Below are 22,922 nucleotides of genomic sequence, written 5' to 3'. Positions count from 1 at the left end.
TAGATTTAGGTGCATGTTAACGAACCCCAGTTGTTTTAAACGAATCCGTAGCCCTCGAATTCCTAGTGTTGCTGTTTCGGGATGATAAACCACCACGGACGACGTTTCCTCACCTTGGTCAGGCGCGGCGTTCACAGAGATTTCCTCCTGGAACTTCCAATGCGCGGCCTACACAAATTTCGTAGACGGAGCCGTAAGGCCGTTGCGACAATTGTGACGCGTCTGCCATTCGCGCAAGCACAGCGTGCTTCGAAGCACAATTTTCTCCGCTTGTCATCTCACAGTGGTCAGTTTCCCAACAAAATGTCTCCTGTCATTGAGATCAAGGCAATTGTAGTGAGGACGCAGATATATTTCGCACCGATACGGACCCCTAGTACAAACTCTGTCCGGTACGGCTCCTCTAAGGACCCTGTGCTTTCCAACTCTAGCTGCTAAAGATAGAAATTTTCTTAGCAATCAATAAACCCATCAATAAATAAGTAATTTATTTAACGCGCCCCGGAAACAAGCCACCTCGGATCGGCCCACTTTAGTATTATCCTGCGCTGTCCCCGTTATCAATCCACTTTACTTGGCGGGAAACCTAAACCGAGGAGGCGCACCAAACGCATGGGAGGAAAGAATGGAAGTTTTGCTTTAATGAAGGATTTATGCGCGCGAAAGCATGTATCTGTTGTAGTGAGGAATATTGGGGTGCCGTTCTTTTTGTTTGTTTGTCTGTTTGTTTGTTTCATCGCATGATTCCCTAGACAAACAGATATCCGGCGACTGGCATAACTTTAGGAGTATGCTACAGGCGGATATATACGCGGATTCGTGATATATTGTGCTGTCCTGTGTAGAGCTATATTCGGCAGAACAATAGAAGCTATGGCAGCAAAATCCGGGAGGGTTTGCTATAAGAAAGCTTCGCTTTAACCCTGTAATGTCCATTGTATCGTATGGTTGTGCCTACGCCGAGTTTGATCCCTCGCAATGCCAATTGAAGCGCGGAAAACATAATGCAATGCTCGTAGTTGCGTTTTAAGCGAAGCTTTATATAGGCTCACAAGTGTCGGCATTGTTGGTGGTGTGACGCTGAAATGTGGGGCCGATCCTGGTGATTGTGCAGAAAGGGTCCAAGCTCAGTGGCACATACCAGGGACAAAAAAGAGCGAAAGAGAGAGAGAGAGAGAGAGAGAAAGAGAAAGAAAGAATGAAAAAAAGAAAGAAAGAAAGAAAGAAAGAAAGAAAGAAAATCACCACGAAGGTCAGATAACACACACAAGCTTTGCTTACCCCCATTTCCTCGACAGGGGAAGGGCTGGTGATTTTTTATTAGGCCGGGATTGAAGTTTCAAACGTGGATAGTTTAACAAACCAAGTAGTAATAATTAATTAATTATACAGTAATTAAGTGATAACTTATAAATATTTCGTGGTTGTTTTTTCTACATACGGCTCGCCATGGCAAGAAATAAATGTCAACAATTCGTAAACGTTTTCCGTGATGTTGAACGGTGTGTCGGTATTACAGGGTTAAAACAATACGACGTATGCGCGTACGTTCCTGTTGCAAAACGTGTACCGCTCGGCCTCCGCCAATCGCTATATGCCAGATAAAACAGAGTGTATGCATAATATAGCGTATCAGACCTTGCTGTCGGAACAGTGTTTGCCGGTGTGGAGTTTCTGCGCGGCTTATGCGTAATTTCTATTTCATAAATCGCGTCACATGTGTTTCGTATCGCCCTTATGCGTGCCTGCCCGATTGCGTGTCACTTTTCACGGTCCACAAACCGACCCTGTTATCTTCTCGTCCCCTGGTCCTCGCCTAGGGCCAGGGGGCAAAACTGTAAACACAACCTTGTTGCAGTTCATTGTTATATATGCGGCGCGGACCCGATAATGACGCCGTTTCACTTATCTCTGCCCAGCTAGCTCCTATCTATTCTGTCGACCCCCCCCCCCCCCCCCCACTTCAATTGTTACAGCCGAAACACACACTCTATCGTTTAAACGGCACTTGAAAATAGCGACCATGACCGTGTCCTGGGGGATATTTTTTTTTTTTATTGCTGCCTAATAATACTGATACCCTGTGGAGCCACCAAGGCCAGTTTCTCCCTTTATGCTTCAGATTCCGCTGGAACATTCGCTGTAATTTCAAACTTAATTGTCATGGTCACGGTAATGAAGATTCGTGTACGACTAATTTATTTGGGTCTAATGATGGCCCGTCGTAAAAACGTACCCTCCAACCACGCTGTGTTATTGTAGCGGCGTGCTCTTTTTTGTTTTTGGGCGGAAGGGGGGGGGGGGGGGGGGGCGTTGATGGAGGCCAGATTGTCGACTGAGGTGGGACGACTACTGTGAATATCTTAGGCGTTGTGTCTATGTCTGTTGCTCACTCGACAGCACTTCCTGTTGATATTGCGAATCTGGACATTTTCGGACCCCCTTTTTGTGGCAAGGTTTTTAATCTTTTTTCTTTGTATGTAATATAAGTGTTCTATTCTCTGAGCAAGTTGTAAAAACACTCGAATCGCACTATCGAGAGGCTTAAGCTAACCGCGTTCTTCTACAACACGTAAGAAATGACGTGTGTTAATCTATACCGGGTGCTTTTTTTTTTCTCTTGCGACACTAATTTTCTTTTAATTAAGGCATTATAAATCCAGGTGTCGTTCTTTTCAACATGAGAGTGTTTAGTTTTCAGCCTTTAGGTAAGGCGTGACTTGCGCAGTTGCGTGCGTAGTTAATGAACGTTATTAACGCTAACTTTTTAATGTTGATCTCAGGTGTGGCTAAAGCAAATGAGCATGTTTTGGAGCCCGTCCTCGACATTATCCAGCTGAGTTATCTTTTCATTACGCAATCACCTGTAAGATCTACGCTAGCAAATATATTCCACAATCGAACGCTCTCTGAAAGCGAAACTGACGCCTAAAAAGAGCGCCTAACACAGTGACGTCACTAAAGACGGCCGGATGTCGCGATGGCTCTCGATTGGCGGAGACTTCCGTTCTTCCGCGGCGCTCTTTGTCGCGACTTCTCGGTTTGTTGATCTTCTTCTGTTTTGGTCTTACGGCTGATATGGCCATGGCCGGCAGACACAGCCGTTGATAACAGTGAGCCGCGTAAGCGAGAAATCGTGTTCGAGAATGGGAAGCTGATAGCACTTCGGACACGACGGCTGTTACTGCATTGCGTGAGAGGAGCAAACCGGCGGTGTGCGCGCCTTGTATCAAAGCCACCTATAGATAGCACAAGGCCTTTACGCTGTTTCACGACGCCATGCTAATAGGGCCGATCTGCCATAGATTCTAATGGTAATGGTGCCGAGTAAGCCCAACACCACTTAGATAGCACAAGGCCTGTTCACTTTGATCCATGACGTCATGCTATCCTGGCCCGAATTTTCCATTGCCAAGCCTGGCGTGACGAAAGCGGTGACGTCGAAATCGCCGCTGCTTACCCGGGAGCATCTCCGCTAGATTCTATGGCAGTCGGGCCAGGTGGCGTGGCGTCATGGATCGGAGTGAAGAGGCCCTGTGCTATCCAGGTGGCGTTAGTGGTAAGCCGCGGTGATTTTGACGCCACCGGTGTCGTCACGCCGCGCTTGGCAATGGAAAGTTTCGGCCTTGTTAGCATGACGTCGTAAAGCAGAGCGTACAGGCCTTGTAGTATCTAGGTGGCCGTTGCTTCTATTCAGTCAAAACGCGATCACGTATATGACCAAGTTAAATCCAGTCATCTCTTATGCACGGCAATTTCTGAACATCTGGGATGCTTCAACAAGAGCATACGTTACAGAACACGTGGTTATATACATGTTTAGGAAAATAACAGCGCAACATAGACAAGGACATAGACAAGGACACAGGCAAAGAAGAGCACGGCACTGGCGCTGCCTGTGTCCTTGTCTATCTTGCGCTGTTATTTTCCTAAACACGAATCCCCCACCAACTCGCCCAAGTTTCTCTTCTAGTGGTTATATACATCGAACGAAAATGGTATCCGCACCCGATATACCGAACCTCACGCAGCAGCAAAAACATCTGTAAGTTGGCTTTCCGAGTGGGCGAGTCCGTATACAATTGTAAAAAGCAAATTAATCTGCGAGTTGAGCGCACGGCCGGAAAAAGTGATAGGAATACTGGTTAGCGTGTGTGAGGTGATTGTACGTTTGCCGATTTATGCAGTTTTTGATGTTTCCCTCTTTGTAAGTGCGGGCACGCGTAGTGTATGTTTACCGCACAGGAAACAACACTCGTATCTAACGCATTTGCACGAGCGCTTCGAACCTGAGCGTCAAACGTTAAAGACCCTTTCACAAGCCGAGCTCATCAATTCTGCGCTTGTTGAATGCAGCAGAAAGTGAAGTGTAATCTACGGGGTCGGGAACTGCAGGCTGCCACTATAGGCGATTACACTGGCGTGCATATATAGATGCTGCCCAGCCACCTTTATCGCATATCACTGTAAAATAATTTACACCCTTAACCAATAAGTGTGTAAATCTGTCTATAACTATAACACCCTTACACCAAAGAAGGGTGTGGAAACGATTACACCCTTATTCACGTTTATGGGTGTAAAAGTTTTTACAGTGCAGGTCGGTCGTAAGTGCCACTCATTCACACTCGATTCGCAGGCGTGAGTGTGAGTGTGTGATGGGAGGGTGTTAATAGGTACGCTACTACGAGTGCGAGTGAGTGAGATTACGCGAGTTAAACCTAAAAAAAAGATGTCTGCGAGTACGTATGCCTTTACTGCGTACGTCTTTACTACGTATGCGCACCCCGCTGCACACAACTACAACGAGAAATGAAGAGTGTACCGATACAAAACCCACGCGTCTTCCCGCCCGGACGTGTCTTCTTGAGCAAGCTACTGCTGGCGATACACGCTGTTATCAGGGAAGCGAGCATTCTCACGGCAGTCTTTCCTTCCCGGCACTTAGGCTAATGGATTTGATCTTTTTTGCCAACTCGGCGTGTGGCTTCGCGGGGAGGAATGTATACGAGTGTGACTGAACGACCAGTTTCCGCTTCGTCTTCGAGAGCGGCTTTCGGCTTCGTTTATTTTTCACTCCGCTTAAGAGAGGGTGTTTGTTTGGGTAGAAACGGTTTCTTATCTGTAGGCAGGCGCTTCTTATCTTCGCTAGCGGCGGAAGCTCGCGAAATTGCGCTTAAGAGACGCCGTCGTGTTACGAAGACGCGGGAGGGGGGGTTTAAAGGCCCGGTAGCTGCTGCGGAAGATGACAGCGGCAATCTTCACTTATCCTGCTACTCTTATCTTTTTATTTATTAAGGTGTATCGTCATCATCATCCGCGGTGTGTGCCGCCTGTCCGAGGGAAATTTACGCGGGGAATCATCCGTGTTTTCGCTATATAGCTAATCGTATCGGCCGTAAGCGATTGTCGTCGGCCCTGTATCGAACACCGCCAGTATTTATTTCGCCGGAACTATTTGCGTCACGTGATTCTGTATAGTTCTCATTTCGCCGATAAGCCGAGCACGAGGTCGCGATCGCCGTCCGAGCCTGCGGGTGTGACACCTGCGTTAAAGGAGTATGTACTTCACACCACATTTTCTACTTTTCATTGTTCATTTTTTACGTTAAATGAAGGTCGTCGACCTCTAAACCCCCTACAGAGTAATACTGGTGTGCCTCATATCCGCCCTAATTAATCTGCTATGACGCCTCTTCTACGAACCAATATCGGTTTCGTTTCCCGGGAGGCGTATTATGTCTCACGGCGCGTCATGACGCAGACAGTGGTCACGTGGGAGCAGGGCGTCTCGTGTGACGTTTCGGCACTCGCTCCGCTCCTCGCTCGGTCATCTACGACGCTGATACACGTCGGGTCACTCAATGTGTTTTTCAACTGGAGGCATGTGTTCTCGGTTCCTGCAGCGTTACACACACACGCGCACACGCACACACACACACACACGTGAGAGAGAGAGGAGAGAGATGTGAACTCGGAGAAGGCAAAAGTGGACGCGACCAGCCAGAATATAAGGACCGTTGTCACCTCGGTTCATCGAATGTGGGTGCGCGCCAATTACCCGACCCAGATGCATACACTCGGCGGCATACAGCGACGTTCGTGCTCCCGCGTGGGGCGGATGTGTGCGAAGATAACGTCGGCAAGGCTGGGTGCGTGGCGGAAGTCGAGCTTCCTCCGCGGAGAGGCATCATCACGGCCCTTCTCATATAGCGGCGAAAAGCCCCTCGGCTGTCAACGATCTACGCCGCGCTGCGGGCCGTGTAGCCCTTCAACCGGAAAGATAAGGGATTTAACGACGCTCAATAGATTCCTCTACGGCCATTTCGGTTGCACTCCCTATAGAGCTTCATACAATAACCACTAGAGGGAATTGTGGCGCCAGTGTCTACTCGAGCTGCAAGCAGAGCGGTTAATTATGAGCCAGCATGGGAGTGACGGTTAAGTACGTGGATTTGCCTAAACTTCGTCCTTCTGGCTTTAAGATGGATTCCCGACTTCGCAGAGTGATCGTTCTTAAGAAAGTACGGCGTTGTAAGTCATTAAATAAACATTACGAAAATTGTCCGACGGCAGGATTCGAACACGGGACCTCTAAGCGCAGACGCCCGATATTTGAAACCATTACGTCACGGACGCATGGGCGAGCGCAACCACTGCAATTAGCAGCGATTACGCGTGCTTGCAGAGTCTGATTACCATCTGCAGTAAGCAAAGTATGAATTGCTTTTGAAATTTGGGCCAGTTTAGACCCAGCGAAATAAAGCGCGTAATAAACGAAGCCACAGGAACGTTTGAATCCACAAGTACGAAGATCACATAAATCCACGGTGCTACCCATAGTTACCGTATTGGCTAAACGATCGCAGCGCCAGACTTCCCTCTAGTGATTATCGTAGGAAACTCCGTGGCACTCCCCACAGGCCCCATGTTTGAAACTCCGTACACAATGATTGGCGCGTAACGTGGGACGGGGAATGGGGGAGGCAGGGGCTGACTGACTGGCCCGTCACACATGGACGACAAAGGTTACTTACTCTTGGATGGCATGGTAAAACTAACATTGCTCCCCTTGAAAAAAAAGTGGAGGAGGGCAGTCCGTTTAATTTTTGGAAAGTACGACCACAACGTGTCTGTCACCTTCAGTCACGAATTATGATGGGCTGTCAATAAACGTGCCAGTTAGGTGATTTTATACTCCGAGGCGTAAAATCGGGAGGGGGCGCACCGGGCACGTGCAAATACACAGGACAGCGCGTATTTCTTTGTCCTGTGTGTTTCTCTGTCTTGTGTTGCCGATAGTGTGTAGGGTGTTCCAGCTAACGTGAGCCAAGCTGTTAAAAAAATTAATTAAAAGCACGATGCGAAGAACGATTTTATGACCCAGGGTGTTCGTTTGTCAGAACGCTGACGACAGAAAACGGTAGGTCTTGTAATTGTATCTTTCACCGTGTTTTTTAATCGTCTTTTTTTTTTTCGTTGAACAATTTGTTTAACGTTAGCTGGTACACACGGTTAATGAATTTTGGCTTGTGGGAGATTAACCCGAGTGTGAGCGTGAATTGGCGCCGCTAAACGTTGAACGAATGAATGAAGAAAAGTATACAATCATTGCAATCTACCGGTGCTTACACGTGGGGCAGAAACTTGGAGGTTAACAAAGAAGCTCGAGAACAAGTTAAGGATCGTGCAAAGAGCGATAGAACTAAAAATCTTAGGTTTAACGTTAAGAGACAGGAAGAGAGCGGCGTAGATCCGGGAGCAGACGGGTATAGCCGATATTCTAATTGACATTAAGAGAAAAAAATGGAGCTGGGCAGGTCATGTAATGCGTAGGATGGATAACCGGTGGACCAGTAGAGTTACAGAATAGGTGTCCAGTCGAGGAAGGGAAGCGCAGTCGAGGACGGCAGAAAACTAGGTGGGGTGACGAAGCTAGGAAATTTGCAGGCGCAAGTTGGAATCAGCTAGCGCAAGACAAGGGTATAATTGGAGATGGCAGGGAGCGGCCTTCGTCCTGCAGTGGACATAAATATAGGCTGATGATGAAACGTTAACGGAAGCGAACTAGTGCTGACGAGAACGAGGGACTAACGACGAGTGTGAGTGCAGTACGAGTGCGAATGAGTTACATATATAACCTACAAAATTATTGGCGAGTGAGTTATAATTAAGTGACTTATGATGCTTTTAATGCTGACCTATGCGCAGAAGAGTGAAGTGAAATGTACAAAACCACATTGGGTAAGCAGAGAGTTCAACTGATCCGCGCTTTAAGGTCTGTGGCTTCTCGCTCGCCGCGCCACTGCACGGACAGAATTGGCAACACCAGGTCGCGTACGCGATTCTGTACACCGTGACTTAAGGCGCTATTTCTTGTGCAGATTACGAAATATAGCGGAATCGTAACTTTACGAACAAGACTTAAATTCAGTGGACCTATTCCCATAGCCCTTTACTGAACCAGGAACTTGCGCTTGATGCTACCATCGTAATCTTGTACTGCTATCAAGCCGGCAGACGTGTCAGTCTCACTCGCTTTCATTAACACCATATTTCAGTTCAAGTATTCCTCCTATACCATCGCACAGTTACCGACAAGAAAGCTTGCTTGAACATGGTCTTCGTGTCAGTCTCACTCGCTTTCATTAACACCATATTTCAGTTCAAGTATTCCTCCTATACCATCGCACAGTTACCGACAAGAAAGCTTGCTTGAACATGGTCTTCGATCTGCGGAAGGAATAAACTTATCTGTTATCTGACTTTTATGCTTCCATAACTGTTTCATGTCTCGTAAGCTGTTTATTTGGCTTGTAGCGCTGCCGTATTTTGTTATCTGTGCTTTCTTTCCCACTTTGACATCCCAGAACTATCGAAACTACTGTGTTCTGAATGCTCGTCCCTCCTGCATGGGCAGTTCTAGCCTGCAGTATTCAATAGGTACATAAAATACAACGGCGCCTTTTTGAGCACATCAACATTATGTTTCTATTTTCTAGCAGCTTCTCAGCATGCGCTGTAAAATAATTTGCATCCTTTAAAGTGAAAAAGGGTGTAAATCTGTCTGCCAAGTCACAGCCTTACACCTTTATTAAGTGTAAGGGTGTGCGTTAGGCATATTCACACCCCTCTTTCACTTTTAAGGGTGTAAGTTACTTTACAGTGTTATGTGTATATAAATCAAAGCGCGAAGGCCCACGTCATTTCAGAAATTTCAGCTGTGGCTTAGCGAACTTATCGCCCGTGGGTATATCCAATGGGCACCTTTCATATTCAGTCCGATTAAAAAGTACGCGAACGCAACCGGAGTTCGAAGCGGATTTACGGAAGTCTGCTCTTCAAGGTCTTTCGCCGGGAACAGTTGAGCAGCTTTTATATATAAAAAAATAATAACTCGACTAGTGTTGCCAAACACACAATGTCGCAAAAATTCAAAATTTTTCACTTTGCGCGTGCGCTGGCATTTTAGTTTTAGTTTCTTTTTTTTTTACATTTCCGTTTCTGAAGAACCAGCTGCGGACATGCACAACGGAGTAGCCCAAAACGAGGGCATTACGGAAATTTAGGTTATGAAACGTATAAACCGGGGATTTCAGTGCTGAATTCTGACTTGGCACGCGAAAAAAAGAAAAGAAAATGGAGGGGGGAGGCTTCCGTTTAATAATCCCTTCATCCGACAGCGCTTGCACAACTTCGTGACGTGTCCTTGGTCGCGAGGACGTAACTGGGAAAACGTGCGCGATCGCATCAACTCGTGCTCTTGGAGCTCTTAATGGCTTTTGAGTGTCGGGGTGTGCCACGTTCAATGTCCACGCAAAGCTTTCAAAATTGTGCTGGCTTTTTTTTTTTTTTTTCATCTCAAGCAATGAGGAAAGGTGGCGTTGCGAAAAAAAAAAATGGAACTGACGTTGTGCTGCTAGCAGTCATGTTCCGTGACTATATGGCTCTGAACGCACACAATTCTTCGTGCGTTTTTTTGCGGCGAAGAAATACCTCAAGGACATATCACCGTTGCACGATATTTGATTTCCTTTCAGAGGTCTTCCAATTTCATGTCGGCGATTTGATGACTGCATTGAGCTTAGCCTTAGACGGGGCGATGTCCAACAACCCGAAGTTGGTGGCTATGACCGAGCCTGCTTTCTCTTTGAATAGCCACGTTGGAAGGACAGCTAGCAACTCCGCCTTCTTTGTCACGTTGCAAGAGCTTGCGGCTTGAATGGTTGAAGTATAGTCCGTTACCTATAGACTGGTGAGGGAAATCATTGAGCCTGGGCGAGATAAGTGCACAATTAGCCACGTGTGTAAGTGTCCCGTCAGTAGAGCTGATGGATATAAAAAAATAAGTTATCTAGCAGGTGTTAGGTTTTTTTTAATGCGTAGGCATTCTTTGGCGAGAACCCCGGAGAAACCGCGGCTGTCCCGTAACGCCTTGTAACTGGGAAATGCGCAATCGGTCAAGTTAAGACATTTAATCATTATAATAGTGTAACTGTAGATGATTGGTAGCTTTAGAATCGATAAAAAAAATTCGCCACGTCGCCGTCGCCTCGACATAGTCATTTGATGCGATAAAAAGTATAAAATAATAATAACGGATTGGTAGATGTGGTTTGTAAAAAAAGCGTTGTGGTAGCGTTAGGCTCAGTTTATACGACCACCTTGCAGGGGTCGGATGTGCCCAGACGAGTTCTTGCTAATGGCACCAAAGAAACGTAGGCTCGGTGAAACGGAGAAGCAGCGTAGGAACGCTGAACGACAACGGGAATATCGTAGTTGGCAGAAGGAACAAAGAGAACAGCGGCAGGAACTATGATATTCAATACCAAGACGAGGAAAGATGGTGTTTAGAAGCGGATAGGAAACGACGTTATAGGGCGACGTTCGATAAAAAAAAATTCAAAGCCCTTCCGCGCTGTCGAGGAAATGGAGGTAAGCGAAGGTTGTGGCAAGACGACGCTGTCGCAGGCGTTCCGCTTCGTTTGCCCTAAACTCGGGATCCGCGGCTCTTCGCTGACGTTTCGCCTGGGCTTCGGAAGCCAACGCGCTAGAATCGGCACGTCGACGATGAGCCCTTTCCCGAGGGAGTTCCCGGCGCCGTTGCTCGAACGCAGCCTATTCCTCGGCGCGACGCACCACGCGGCGGCCTTCCCATCCTGGCGCCGAAACTGATCTGAGGCGAGGGAAGCCCGGCGGAGCGCGCGCCAACCTCCTTTTCTTTCCTTTCCCTCCCCGCGACACACCAAATGATCCTGACTGGGCGCGCGCGTCACGTGATCCGGCGCCGGCGCAGCTTTCCCCGCACTAGCTCTTTCTTTCTTCCTTCATTTGTACGTTTCTTTCGTCCCTCCCTTTCTTCTTTCTTTATTTCTTGTTCGTGGCTCATACCCGCATATCCAATGCGGGTATGCGCCACACGTGACTTTTTGTGTGACTATGCCGCCCTTGAAATCTGTAATACAATACAAGCTTCGCTTGAAAATGCTGCAGAAATTCTGAGAATTATCTACTAATGCGTAACAATCCTTTGGTTCCGGAAAACTCGATGGGTAGACATGCATAAACTAGCAACGTCAGTAAGCAAAACCGAAGTAACAGCCGAGCCGAAGAATGCTTACGCATTAGTAGACAATTGTCAGAATTTTTGTAACATTTTTTTTCGAACTTTGGCGTGCCACTCCGTATGAGCCTTGAACCTCCTTACGACTGCGCATGCGCGCCCCCATCCGCTTCTTTGGAAACTATTAATTAAACTTTAGTCGTAAGTGAGCGTCTGCTCTGTTCACATCGTTTCCATCCGCCCTTATTCCGCTCAGCAACGCAAGTATTATGGAAGAGAATTTAGGGCGTTGCGAGTCTGTGACGCTTGTCCGTATTTTTTTCAGGGGTTTAGAGAATATGGACTTTCACTTAACTACTTAACGGTAAAAAAAAATGTGACAAGTCGAAAATGTCAAGTCACTGCGTCATTAACCTTGTCAGGCACATGGGTGGACTTATGCGTCATTTTTTCGTGTAATTTTTTTGGGGGGGCGGCGGGAACTCTGTCTTGTGTAGTTTCGGCGAGTGCCTCTTATTTTTTATTTTTTTGACAGTCAGATTAGGGGAACAAGTATTTTGGTGTTTAGGTATATAACGTTTTAATCGTGCTTATAGGGTAGACGGGAACTTCTTTGTGAAATGATGGGATTACGCTTTATGAAAGACGTTTAACTCTTCTTTTTTTAACTTTAACGTTAACGGAAAACCTTGACGCCAAGGACGGTCCTGCGACGCATTGCAGTTTATCTTTTTTATATTAACGTTAATCGCATCTCTCGCGTTCATTGCAATACATTTAATTGTCCGGAATGGAAGTCTATGCAGGACAAATTGTATGAAACTATGACTGTTCATTAGACAGAGAAAGATCACGATGTTACGCAGGCGAATAACGTACGCTGCGCGGTTCTACAAATTCCTAACACAATTTAAGGGATTGTGCAGAACGGTTAATGTCGTAATAAGTGACTACGAATAGTTAAGAGATAAAATATTATTACTCGTCGCTCATTACGTGTGTATGGCACGTCAACCAGTGTTCAGGCTCTGAGCGACCAATTGCACTGCGCCAAGTAAACGCCTCTAAATCGCAAGCGCCAAGGGAAATAATTGTTTTACAATCATCGCGCACATTTTGAGACACTTTCAGTTAAGCCTAGCTGTGTTCTAAAATTTATCGACGCGCTAGGAGCGTTCCGTAAGGAGTTTCACGACTGACGTCTGCGCGTTAATTTGTTGCGGCGTCAGCATGTCGTTATGTAGCGAGTTCTGTCATTGTCGTTTGAACATCAATTATTTCCGCTTAGGGGGGGGGGGGGCGCAGAGGGGGAGGAATTAAAGGCAGGGAGGTTAATAAGACTTCGTCCATTTTGCTACCCTACACGTCGGGAGGGGGGAGTGAAAGAAAGAGAGAGAGAGAGAGAACGAAAATTTTGGCAGTGGCTATATACTTGCTGTTTGCCAAGTCCAGGTCACGCGACGTAGTCTATGTGGTTCCCTCACCCTCAGATATACATCATAGCCAAGAAACCGAGGTAACAGCACTGGCCAAAAAAAAAGGGGGGGGGGGGGGGGGGCTCAAGGTTCTTAGTCCGCTGTTTTATTCGAATTCAAATGAAAAGAACACACATATTTTGTCCTCTTATATATACAATACTGACGGCTACTGCTTTTAACGTAGCAGTGGTCCAAATAAATACTTTAAGAGAAATGGCGACATTAGAATGTATATGTATGTAGAGAGAGAGAGAGAGAGAGAGAGAGACAATAGAGAAAGCGAGAGTCCATTCATCAAAAAGCCAGCCAACGCGATTGGTAAGAGCATCGCATGCGTAACGCGAAGGCTTGGATTCGTATCCCACCTGCAGCCAGTTTTTCATCCACTTTCGTTTCCATGCATGTACTTATCACTTCTCTAATTCAATTAAGGACTACAAATAATTTCCCCTGTGCTCTCCGTCGTCTCATTGTTTGTTGGCTTCTTACGAAGTGCGTAATAAAGGTCGGGCTCCTCTGTTGACTTTCTTCTCGTTTATATATATATATATATATATATATATATATATATATATAACGCTCGTTCGGCGTTTATACCTTATCGTATGAACTCATTGAGTTTTTCTCTTTATTGCCCCTTAAGCCCTCATCGGAATGCAGCCATCAGACCTCCATAGCGACTGAGCTGCCGCGCAACTTGTATTGAGACAGTTCATCGATCGGACGAATACACGCTGCCACGAAAGAGCTGTTTGAAGTTAAACGTCGCTCAACAAAAACAAGAGAGAGAGAGAGAGAGAGAGAAGCCGTTTTAGCACACGGTCGCAGCGGTGTTTCGTTAATGTCGGTTCGCGACGCGACATTCCGGCTAATTATTTCGCGCGGCCTGCGCGCGTTCCTATAGTTGAAAGATTTGTTCTTTATTAATTCGTGCCTGACCACAACCTAACCTAAGCTAACCTAAACTCACCTCCTGTTTGCATGTAACTAGCGTTGTTATCTTCTGTTTCAAAATAGGTACTGTTTTTTATCCCGCCTGTCAAACTATAGTTGCGTAGTGTTCATTGCATTGTAGTGCCAATGCCCTCCTGCTGTGGTCCCATAAGAGACTAGCAGTATTGGGAATAAATAAATAAACGAACGAACGAACGCGAACGAACGAACGAACGAATCAATCTACGGCTACGCGCACGTTGTTCCAGGGCAGTTCGCAGTATTGAAAGAACCCACCGCGGTGTAGCCCTGTGGAGCATGATGGCGTTGCGCTGCTGAGATGGAGGTCTCGGGTTCGGCGGCTCCGTTTCCATGGAGGCGAAACGCATAAACGCCCGCGCACCGTGCGCTGGGTGCACGTTAAGGAACCCCAGGTGGTCAAGAATAAATCCAGAGCCATCCCTATGATACGGCGTGCCTCATATAATCATATCGTGGTTCTGGCAAGTATAAAACCCTTGAATTTAATTTAAAAACACGCATCAACGTATATGCGACCACATGACATTAGCTAACACTTTTGAGCTTCATGCTGAAATGTGCCACGATCTTTTATTGCGATAGCAATTATATGGACACTCAAAAGCAGATTTCTGCCGTCGGCGTCGCCGTCGCCGTGAGGTTCCGTATGACGTCAATGGAGATGAAATCGTCGCCGCGCGCCGCCGAACGCTGTATGTGCGAGTGAAAGGGCGCGAGGGACGCGCTCTTTCACGGGGAGTGAACGCACGGCGGAGAACAAACGCGCGTTCTGCGCCGTGCTTCCTTAAGGGCTGCAGAAGTAGGCGTCTCTTTCCTCCTTTACAATCACCATATATGTATAGCAAACGCGCCTTCTTCCGACGCGCGAGAAGCCGTGGGGGAGGGGGAGGGAAGGGAGGCGACGTTTAGCTGCGGCACCCAGTGCCTATTTATATCAGAGGCTCCGGCAACAGTCACCAACGCCGCACGCATTTTGAGCGAACGCGGGCAAAACGCCGACGGCGTCGACAACAGTTCTGCGCGTTGCCGGTGCTGCTGCATGTCCAAGTTTATACAGCTGATAAAGCTAATATCATTACTCCGTATAGCTCTCTACAAATTTGCTGTCGCAATTGATGCTTCGCCTTTCAGGTGAAACTGCGACAACTTTTTTTTCCCCCGTCTCTGGCGATAGCTGGAATTCTAGGGTGTTCGGAGCCCGGTTTCGCTCACACTTATTTTTTTACTCTCGACGACACATGCGAGCATAGTGCTCATCTGCCTTCCACAGCGAAAGGAGCCGAGGATTACTAGTATCTCTTCATTTACGACACCATAAACAACCTTCCGAATTGCTCTGGTGATAGAGGAAGTTCTTTACAAAATATTTTAAGAACGTAACAATGTGGAGGAACCAGTGTAAACATTCGTGAAAAACTTTGCACTCGACAAAGTTTTTCTAATCTAATGTATATTACAAGAATGTCAGAAACAAGGAAAGTGTCAACCAAAAGTTGACGCTAAGGAGGGCAAGGTAGACGTGCCTGGTAGGTCAAATGATGAATAAACGCTGATTGTACGTCGCTATCCTCGCCATTTTATTGCGACAGCAATTATATGAACACTCCACGCGAATTCCTGTCTTCGGCGTTGACGTCGCCGCCGCCGAGAGGTTACGTATAAAGTCCACGGCCGATAATATCGTCGCCTCGCGCCGTATGCACTATGTGCGAGTTAAAGCTGGCGTGGGTGAGCCGGCGATCGCGGCTCAATCTCGCGCACGCAGGTGCGGGAAGTGCAAAGAAAGCGCGCCGTCTTCCAGTCGCGCGCTCACCTTTAGGGAGGATAGGGGGGGTGGGGGCGTTTTCTCCGTGCCACCTGAGCGACCGCGCGCTCCCCCCCGGGCCACAAGGCTCCAGGGTGACGGTCGGGAGGGGAGAGCCCGCGTACTACGCTACTACGCCTCGCGCCGCTCCCGTCCGGGCGGCTGTATCTTGAAAGCCATCTGCGTAGGGGGCAGAGTCCTTCCTCCCTGCGCTGGGTTTTCGCGACTTAGTTCGCGTTGATGCGAGCGGCGGGGTGAAGGTCAATTCGCTCGCTGCTCCCGCCGCGCTCACTCACTCCAGCTATTTGACAGCGAGTTTCCGCGGTCATCGAGTGAGATGCGTTCATGTTTGCCTGTGCGCACGTGACGCCATGCTTGTTAAGTTAGTTAGTATGGCTATGTTTACAAGCTTTTACGGCCGATAAAACTGCTATCCTTACTTCCTATAGCTGTCCACTAGTTGCTGTCGCAATCGATGGTTCGTCTTTCGGGCGAGTCTCCCGTCCGTGACTTCAGCAGGCGGCTCGGCCCACCAGCTGCACGCTACTGCGCTTGCGCCGTGACGTCATCCCGGCGTGTCGTCTGCTGCGCGCCGCCCGTACACTGTGCATAGCTTTCGCCCCACTTCTACGTCTGCTCGGACTGCAAGTGCTTCGCGAGGAGTTCCCCGGTGCCACGGACCACGAGGAAATGCTTATACACTTCGTATAACTTAGCATCACTTGGCATTAGTTCGTATAACTTAGCATCACTTCGTATATTCAGGACCAGCTAGGAACCGATCAGCTCCGCTGTGTCTTTAGTCTTGCGCCACTAGTGCAAGCTACCCCGGTATTTTTAACGTTATTATTCCTTTAATTCGTATTTTAATCGTATCGCTTTCCACGCGCAACTACGATGGGCCCCATATCGGGTCTCCGTGGCCGTCCTGCAACGTAGTGCGCGCTCGTTGTGTTCTTGAGAAGTCTGGACAGCCACGCATCCGCGTTGGGCGACTCTCTTTCGTTATGAACCACAAACGTTGCTCGACGTACTGCGGCTCCTGGCGGGGACGATACTAATCACGGACTTGGACGAGACGGCAAGGAATGTTATTTTAAACCTCCTCGGGGGCGAACTTCGGCCGTCTACTTATCGGAGCTGGCGCGTACTTGTTGGCTTAACGCGAGTCGGCACTCTCGTTTGCCCGTATAGGAAACCCGCATACTGGACGCATTTACGTTTCCTCTCTTCAGCGTCGACAGCTGTCTTTCCACGCGGTGGCATGTTCCTGCTACGAATAAAAAAATGGCTCCAGTTTATTCAATATGAAATGTGGCCTTTTGCCGGGAACGAGTCTGCAGAACTACAAATAGTTGTTCACGATGAACTGTGGCTCTTCTTTTTCTAGTGACATGTTCAAGTAAACTGGCCCTAGTTCACTAGATATGAAGTGTGGCCCTTCTTTGCCAAAAACGAGTTCACAGAACATCGCCGATTCCTTCACAATGAAATGTGTCGATTTTGTGCCAGTAACGATCGAGTGGACAAACGATGGTAAACTCGGCGGTAACGCAGTTCCACTCAACGTGAAAGCTGGGGAAGTGCGGAGCAGTGATTCGCCGGTGTTTCTCTTGTGTTTTTCCTTGTGTTTGTTTTATCCTGCGTTTATCTTGTGCTTGGTAATCCATCATCCGTTTTGACACCTGTGCTAAGGCACAACTGGTGGGAAACCGCCACGCCCATGGAGCCAAACCACCACCACGCACATGGAGCCAAAGCCTTTGCGCTGATGATAGAAGCGATTTTAACGAATGTCTGGTAATTAATGCGCTTGATGCTTGATTATTCCTGTCTTTTAAGTTATTCTGAATCATGTTAGTTTATTTCTAACCGGTTTTTGATCAATTCTGCACTTGTTTTGACCCTGTTTTGAGCACTTGTTTTTGAGCGTGATCACGCAACAGACGCCGACAGCCCGGGCCCCTAAAGTGCTTCGCACCTAATAATTAGTATTTAGGAAGACGACGAGTCGAGCTGTCCATCTCTCTCCGTAAGCACACCTGTGTACGCGAACACGAACGCTAATAGAAGAAGCAACGCAGCCGCTTTGGTGACACTACGAAATGCAGGGTGTTTCAGCGCACACTTTCAAAAACTTTTAAAGGTTTCCTGTGGCAGATAGCACAATTCTACTTCCTGAGCTGGTCTGCTCGAAGAGGCGGACATTACTTGCACAAAAAATTTGAGTGCATAATCGACTAATTAACTAACATTCACAGATTACGTCTTTAACTAATTGCCAATTATGGCTCATATTGCAATTTACAAATTCTAGCCGCGGAGTTCGCAGGGCAGATCCACTAGGTACGAATTCGCAGGATGACACCAGTTTCGAGATATTAATTTCCGAACTTTGCGGAGAAATGCATTGGCGTTAGAGTTACTTTCTTAACAAAACGTCGTTTTATGCACTAAAGCCTAAAAGTAACTGGAACGTCAATGCATTCCTCCGCAAAGTTCGGGAATTATTATCTCGAAACAGGTGTCCTCCCGAGAATTGTCCCAAGTGGGATCCGCCTCGCGAACTCCCCGGCTAGAATTTGTAAATTGCGATATAGATGCCATAAGGTAATTAGTTTCAGACGTAATCTGTGAATGTTACTTAATTAGTCGATTAGATATTTCAATTTTTCGTGCAAGTAATGTCCGCCTCTTCGAGTAGACCAGGTCATAGACTAGAATTGCGCTATCCGCGACAGGCAAATTAAAAAAAAATTTTGAAAGTGTTCGCTGTACGCAATCGTTCATTCGAGTACGGGCGATGCAGCGGAGAGATCGACGCATAGTGCGTACACCTGCCTCAGTCGTGAATCATGCGTCCGGGAAGGAGAACAGATGTGTCGACGTAATGGAACAACAAAAATCGCCGAACAATAAATAATAATGATAAAAAAAAGCCCTGCGTTTAGATCCACGCTCTGGCATACCGCGCGCCATGTTGCCTGAGTACATATACTGTCCTTCGCAAAGCGCCTCTCAGGGTGAGTTCTGTCCCAATTTTTTTTCTCGTTTTTATGTCCTTGTTCTGACAGCTTGACGGCTATACTATTATGATCACGACGAAATGACCCAGGGAGAAAAAAAGTGAAAAAAAAGAGCTTGTAATAATTATTTTCCATTGATCATGCGCAGGAGGTTGATGTCCGAAGATGCAACACTAAAACAATTCATATTCTGTTTTTCAATAACAGCATGCGATGCCTGCAACAGTCTCGCTCGAAACGTTGTTTATTGCCGATAACCCTACCCGCTTTCCAAGACTGTGTTGAATTGATTTGCTGAATTCCCTCTTACCTATACCGTGTTCTTGCAATAACCGGCCACGTTCTGCCATCTTCTTGTGTTATCATTTTAACGCGTATCTTATTGTGTTCAGTTCTGTGTTATCCTGTACATTTTGTTTCATTTTTCAAACTGCATTCTTTTATATATCGTTTTGTATTGAACTTGTGCTCGCTCCCTCCGTAAGGCTGTTGTAAAGCCATGGTGCTAAGAATGAATGAATTCGGTATTTCTCGAACTTTTGCGGTACGGCTGAGCCGTGCTCCCTCAAGGGCTGCAGAAGATAGCGCCAACATTTCCCTTTCCACACGAACCACTTACTACGTGAAACCTTTTAGTAGTACCGAACCTGCCCCTTCCCTATACCATCTTTATAAGCCTTGCGAAAATTTACTTATTTCAATGACGCTGATACATTTACATTTTAACTTATTTAAAAGATATTAATCACAACAGAGAGGAGAGAGAGAGCTACCAAAGATGTTGGTAATGTTTGTTAATACGGATTGATTTAATCATGTATCTTAAGGAGAAGGATGTGTTTGCTTTCCTGATACAACCATATCTGCTGAATCCCAATTCTGCAGTTTCGGTGACCCAAAAGTGGCTGCTGTTGGTACTCCGTGTTCGGTGCAGTTTTCCTTGTGACGACCGAAGGTTTAGATAATCGCTTGTTTTGCTGTTTCACCGGCAATCTTGAGGCCAAACCTAATATCACATTCTACGTAATAAACAAATTTCAGGGGTGATGTATACGTATGCTACCGCTAAAGAAAACGGGGCATGCAAATGGTATGCGAACGGATATTGAAAATTCACCTCTGTTCCGGCGAGCATGGAGGTGCATATAGTTTGATCCTCCATGACCCCCAGAAAAAATGCTCATGACACATTTGGGTCCACCAAAAAGGTGGTCATCAAAATGAATACGTAGGCTAGCGGAACATACAGTGGACGCTGCGTTACATCAAACCATTATGCGTAGACAGGAATTAACTTATACATAACGAAGCAGGTAGATCGTGTAAATAAAACGCGTTCACACCTTCCACATTTTAGGAGAATGGAAAAAATCGCGGCGCACTCAGCTGGACACATCGAATAAGTGATGGCGAATGCGAATGTTGAAATTCTCGACCAAACTTGCGCATATGTTTGATTCACTCAATATCTGTCGAATGGCTGTGTTTCTCGACGCGACCGAGCTCCCATCGCGCCCTCCTTACTTTTCTACAAGAAACGGCTTTGAATTGTTGTTTGTAGCATACGCTCTAAAACAGTTTACACTTAAGCGAATAAGGGTGTAACTACAACTCGCCCCCTTACACTGGTTTTGGGTGTAAGGGTGAGAGTTGTACACCGATTTACACCCTAATTCACTTGTGAAGCTGTAAACCGTTATAATCGTGGGAGTTGTAAACAGATTTGCACCCTTATTCACTTTTAAAGGTGTAAACGGCTATAATCGTGGAAGTTGTAAGCGGATTTACGCCTTTATGCACGTCTAAAGGTGTAAAGGGTTATAATCCTGGGAGTTGTAAACGGATTTACGCCCTTATTCACTTATAAAGGTGTAAACAAGTATATGGTAAGAGTTGTAGACCGATTTGCTCCCTTATGCACTTGTGAAGGTGTAAATAACTATAATCGTGGGAGTTGCAAACGGATTTACGCCCTTATTCGCTTGTAAAGGTGTAAACGGGTATATGGTGGGAGTTGTAGACCGATTACACCTTTATTCATTTTTAATGGTGTAAACTATTTTACAATGTATAATATAGCATATGTGGGAGTAATCAAACCACACAAAGGTTTTCTTTTTTTTTTACTCTCATTTTGTAATCAGCGCGACCGGTGCTGTATTTATGTTTGGTTCCCTGCCGTGCTCTATTGTTTGTTTTACATTGCTATTTTGACTTGTGTCATCTTCTTCCCTTCTTTCAGTCTTCTTTCTTAACATAACGTCGTTTTATGCATTGAAGCACAAAAGTAACTGGAACGCCAATGCATTTCCCTTCAAAGTTCGGGAATAATTACCTCGAAACTGGTGTCATCCTGATAATTCGTTCCATGTGGATCCGCCTCGCGAACTCCACGGCTAGATATTTGTAAATTGCAATATGGACCATAAGGTAATTCATTAAACAGTTAATTGCCGAATTTATGTGAATTAGTTGATTATGAATTTCAATTTGTTTTACAAGTAATCGCCGTCTCTTCGAGTAGAACAGCTTATTAACTAGAATTGTGCTATCTGCCACAGGCAACCTTTAAAAGTTTTGAAATTGTGCGCTGAAACACCCGGTGTATATAAATATATATGCTACATATCTCTACTTAACATTAAGAGTGAAAAATGGAGCTGGGCGGGCCATGTAATGCGTAGGATGGATAACCGGTGTACCATTAGAGTTACAGAATGGATATCAAGAGAAGGGAGCGCAGTTTAGGACGGCAGAAAACTAGGGGGGGGGGGTGATGAATTTAGGAAATTTGCAGGCGCAAATTAGAATCAGCTAGTGCAAGACAGGGGTAATTCGAGATCGCAGGGAGAGGCCTTCGCCATGCAGTGGACATAAATATAGGCTGATGATGATGAGTTACATATCTTCTATCGTTTCAAAATATATCCAAGGACGCCGAAGTTTGACAGGACAAGTGTACTGGATAGACATGTGATTCAAAAGTTCAGACATATGTGCAATGGCATTTTGAATACGACAAGCCGATAATTGCAATAGCACTCTTTCTGTCGGGATCTGGTGTATGAATTAACTACTGGAACAAGATGATGCTTGGCGTGATTGGCGATTTGATTGATACGCCATGTGGTGTTGAATTTTGACGTGAGTGCGTCTTTCGTGCATGTAATAATTGGTGCAGCGAAGCCACTTGATGCGATGATTTCGTTTTTATCTTAGCCTTTCTTAGCGCTGTATAACCTTGTCTTAAAATTTCCTTACTCCAACGAATTTTTCTTTCATTTGTTCTTCCTGTTCTTGCTTCTAAGTTAACTGTCACAATCTCACACCCCCTTTGTAAATGTATTTTTATTTTGTTTCTTTTTTATTTTTGTATTCTGTTCGTTGCTTCATTTATGTAATGCTGCGTGACCACTAGGCACAATGTAAATGAAATAAATACTGGGTCACGGAAATTGTACAGCACAGTTGCACAAGGAAGCGTTCTGACACTTGGTATTTCCAATTCGCGGCGTTTAGAATCACGTAGGTCACCTGATGACGCACGTAATGTAGGTGCGACTAGCGTTTTTTTTTTTTTTTCAGCACGACGGTGAAGGCGTTACGCGGTGAGTCTGTAGCACAATAATATTGAATGTCACTGGTCTGTCCTCAAGTCGCGGCCATTATAATGGCGGGGCGAAATTTGAGGCGCGCGATTATACCGCTGCCTTGCGCGAGCGTTATTTAGCGCGTACGCGCCGTGCCTGCAATGAACATGATACCTAAAGCACGCGTACAACAACGCACCTACGGTGATGTACCGGCTGCGTTAATTCTCGCAGAAAACGCGTGCCAACGCGCGAGAGAGTGGCAGACAACATTACGTCTACTCCGGGAGCAGACGACGCATTATGTTGCAAAACGTGTAGCCCCACCTTGAACCGGCTCAAGGCCCCGCACAAAATTTCTTCAAGTAATCTATGGTGCGTAGAAGCTTTTGAAAGTCTGTTCAGCTTCTGTGGATAGCGTACGAATGCCTGAAGTGCCTACAGAAGCTTAACTTTTTGATATTTCTACTTCTAAGCGTTAATTCT

The sequence above is a fragment of the Dermacentor silvarum genome, chromosome 5 (genome assembly GCF_013339745.2).
Source record: "Dermacentor silvarum isolate Dsil-2018 chromosome 5, BIME_Dsil_1.4, whole genome shotgun sequence".
Lineage (NCBI taxonomy): Eukaryota > Metazoa > Arthropoda > Arachnida > Ixodida > Ixodidae > Dermacentor > Dermacentor silvarum.
This window is presented reverse-complemented; position numbering follows the sequence as displayed.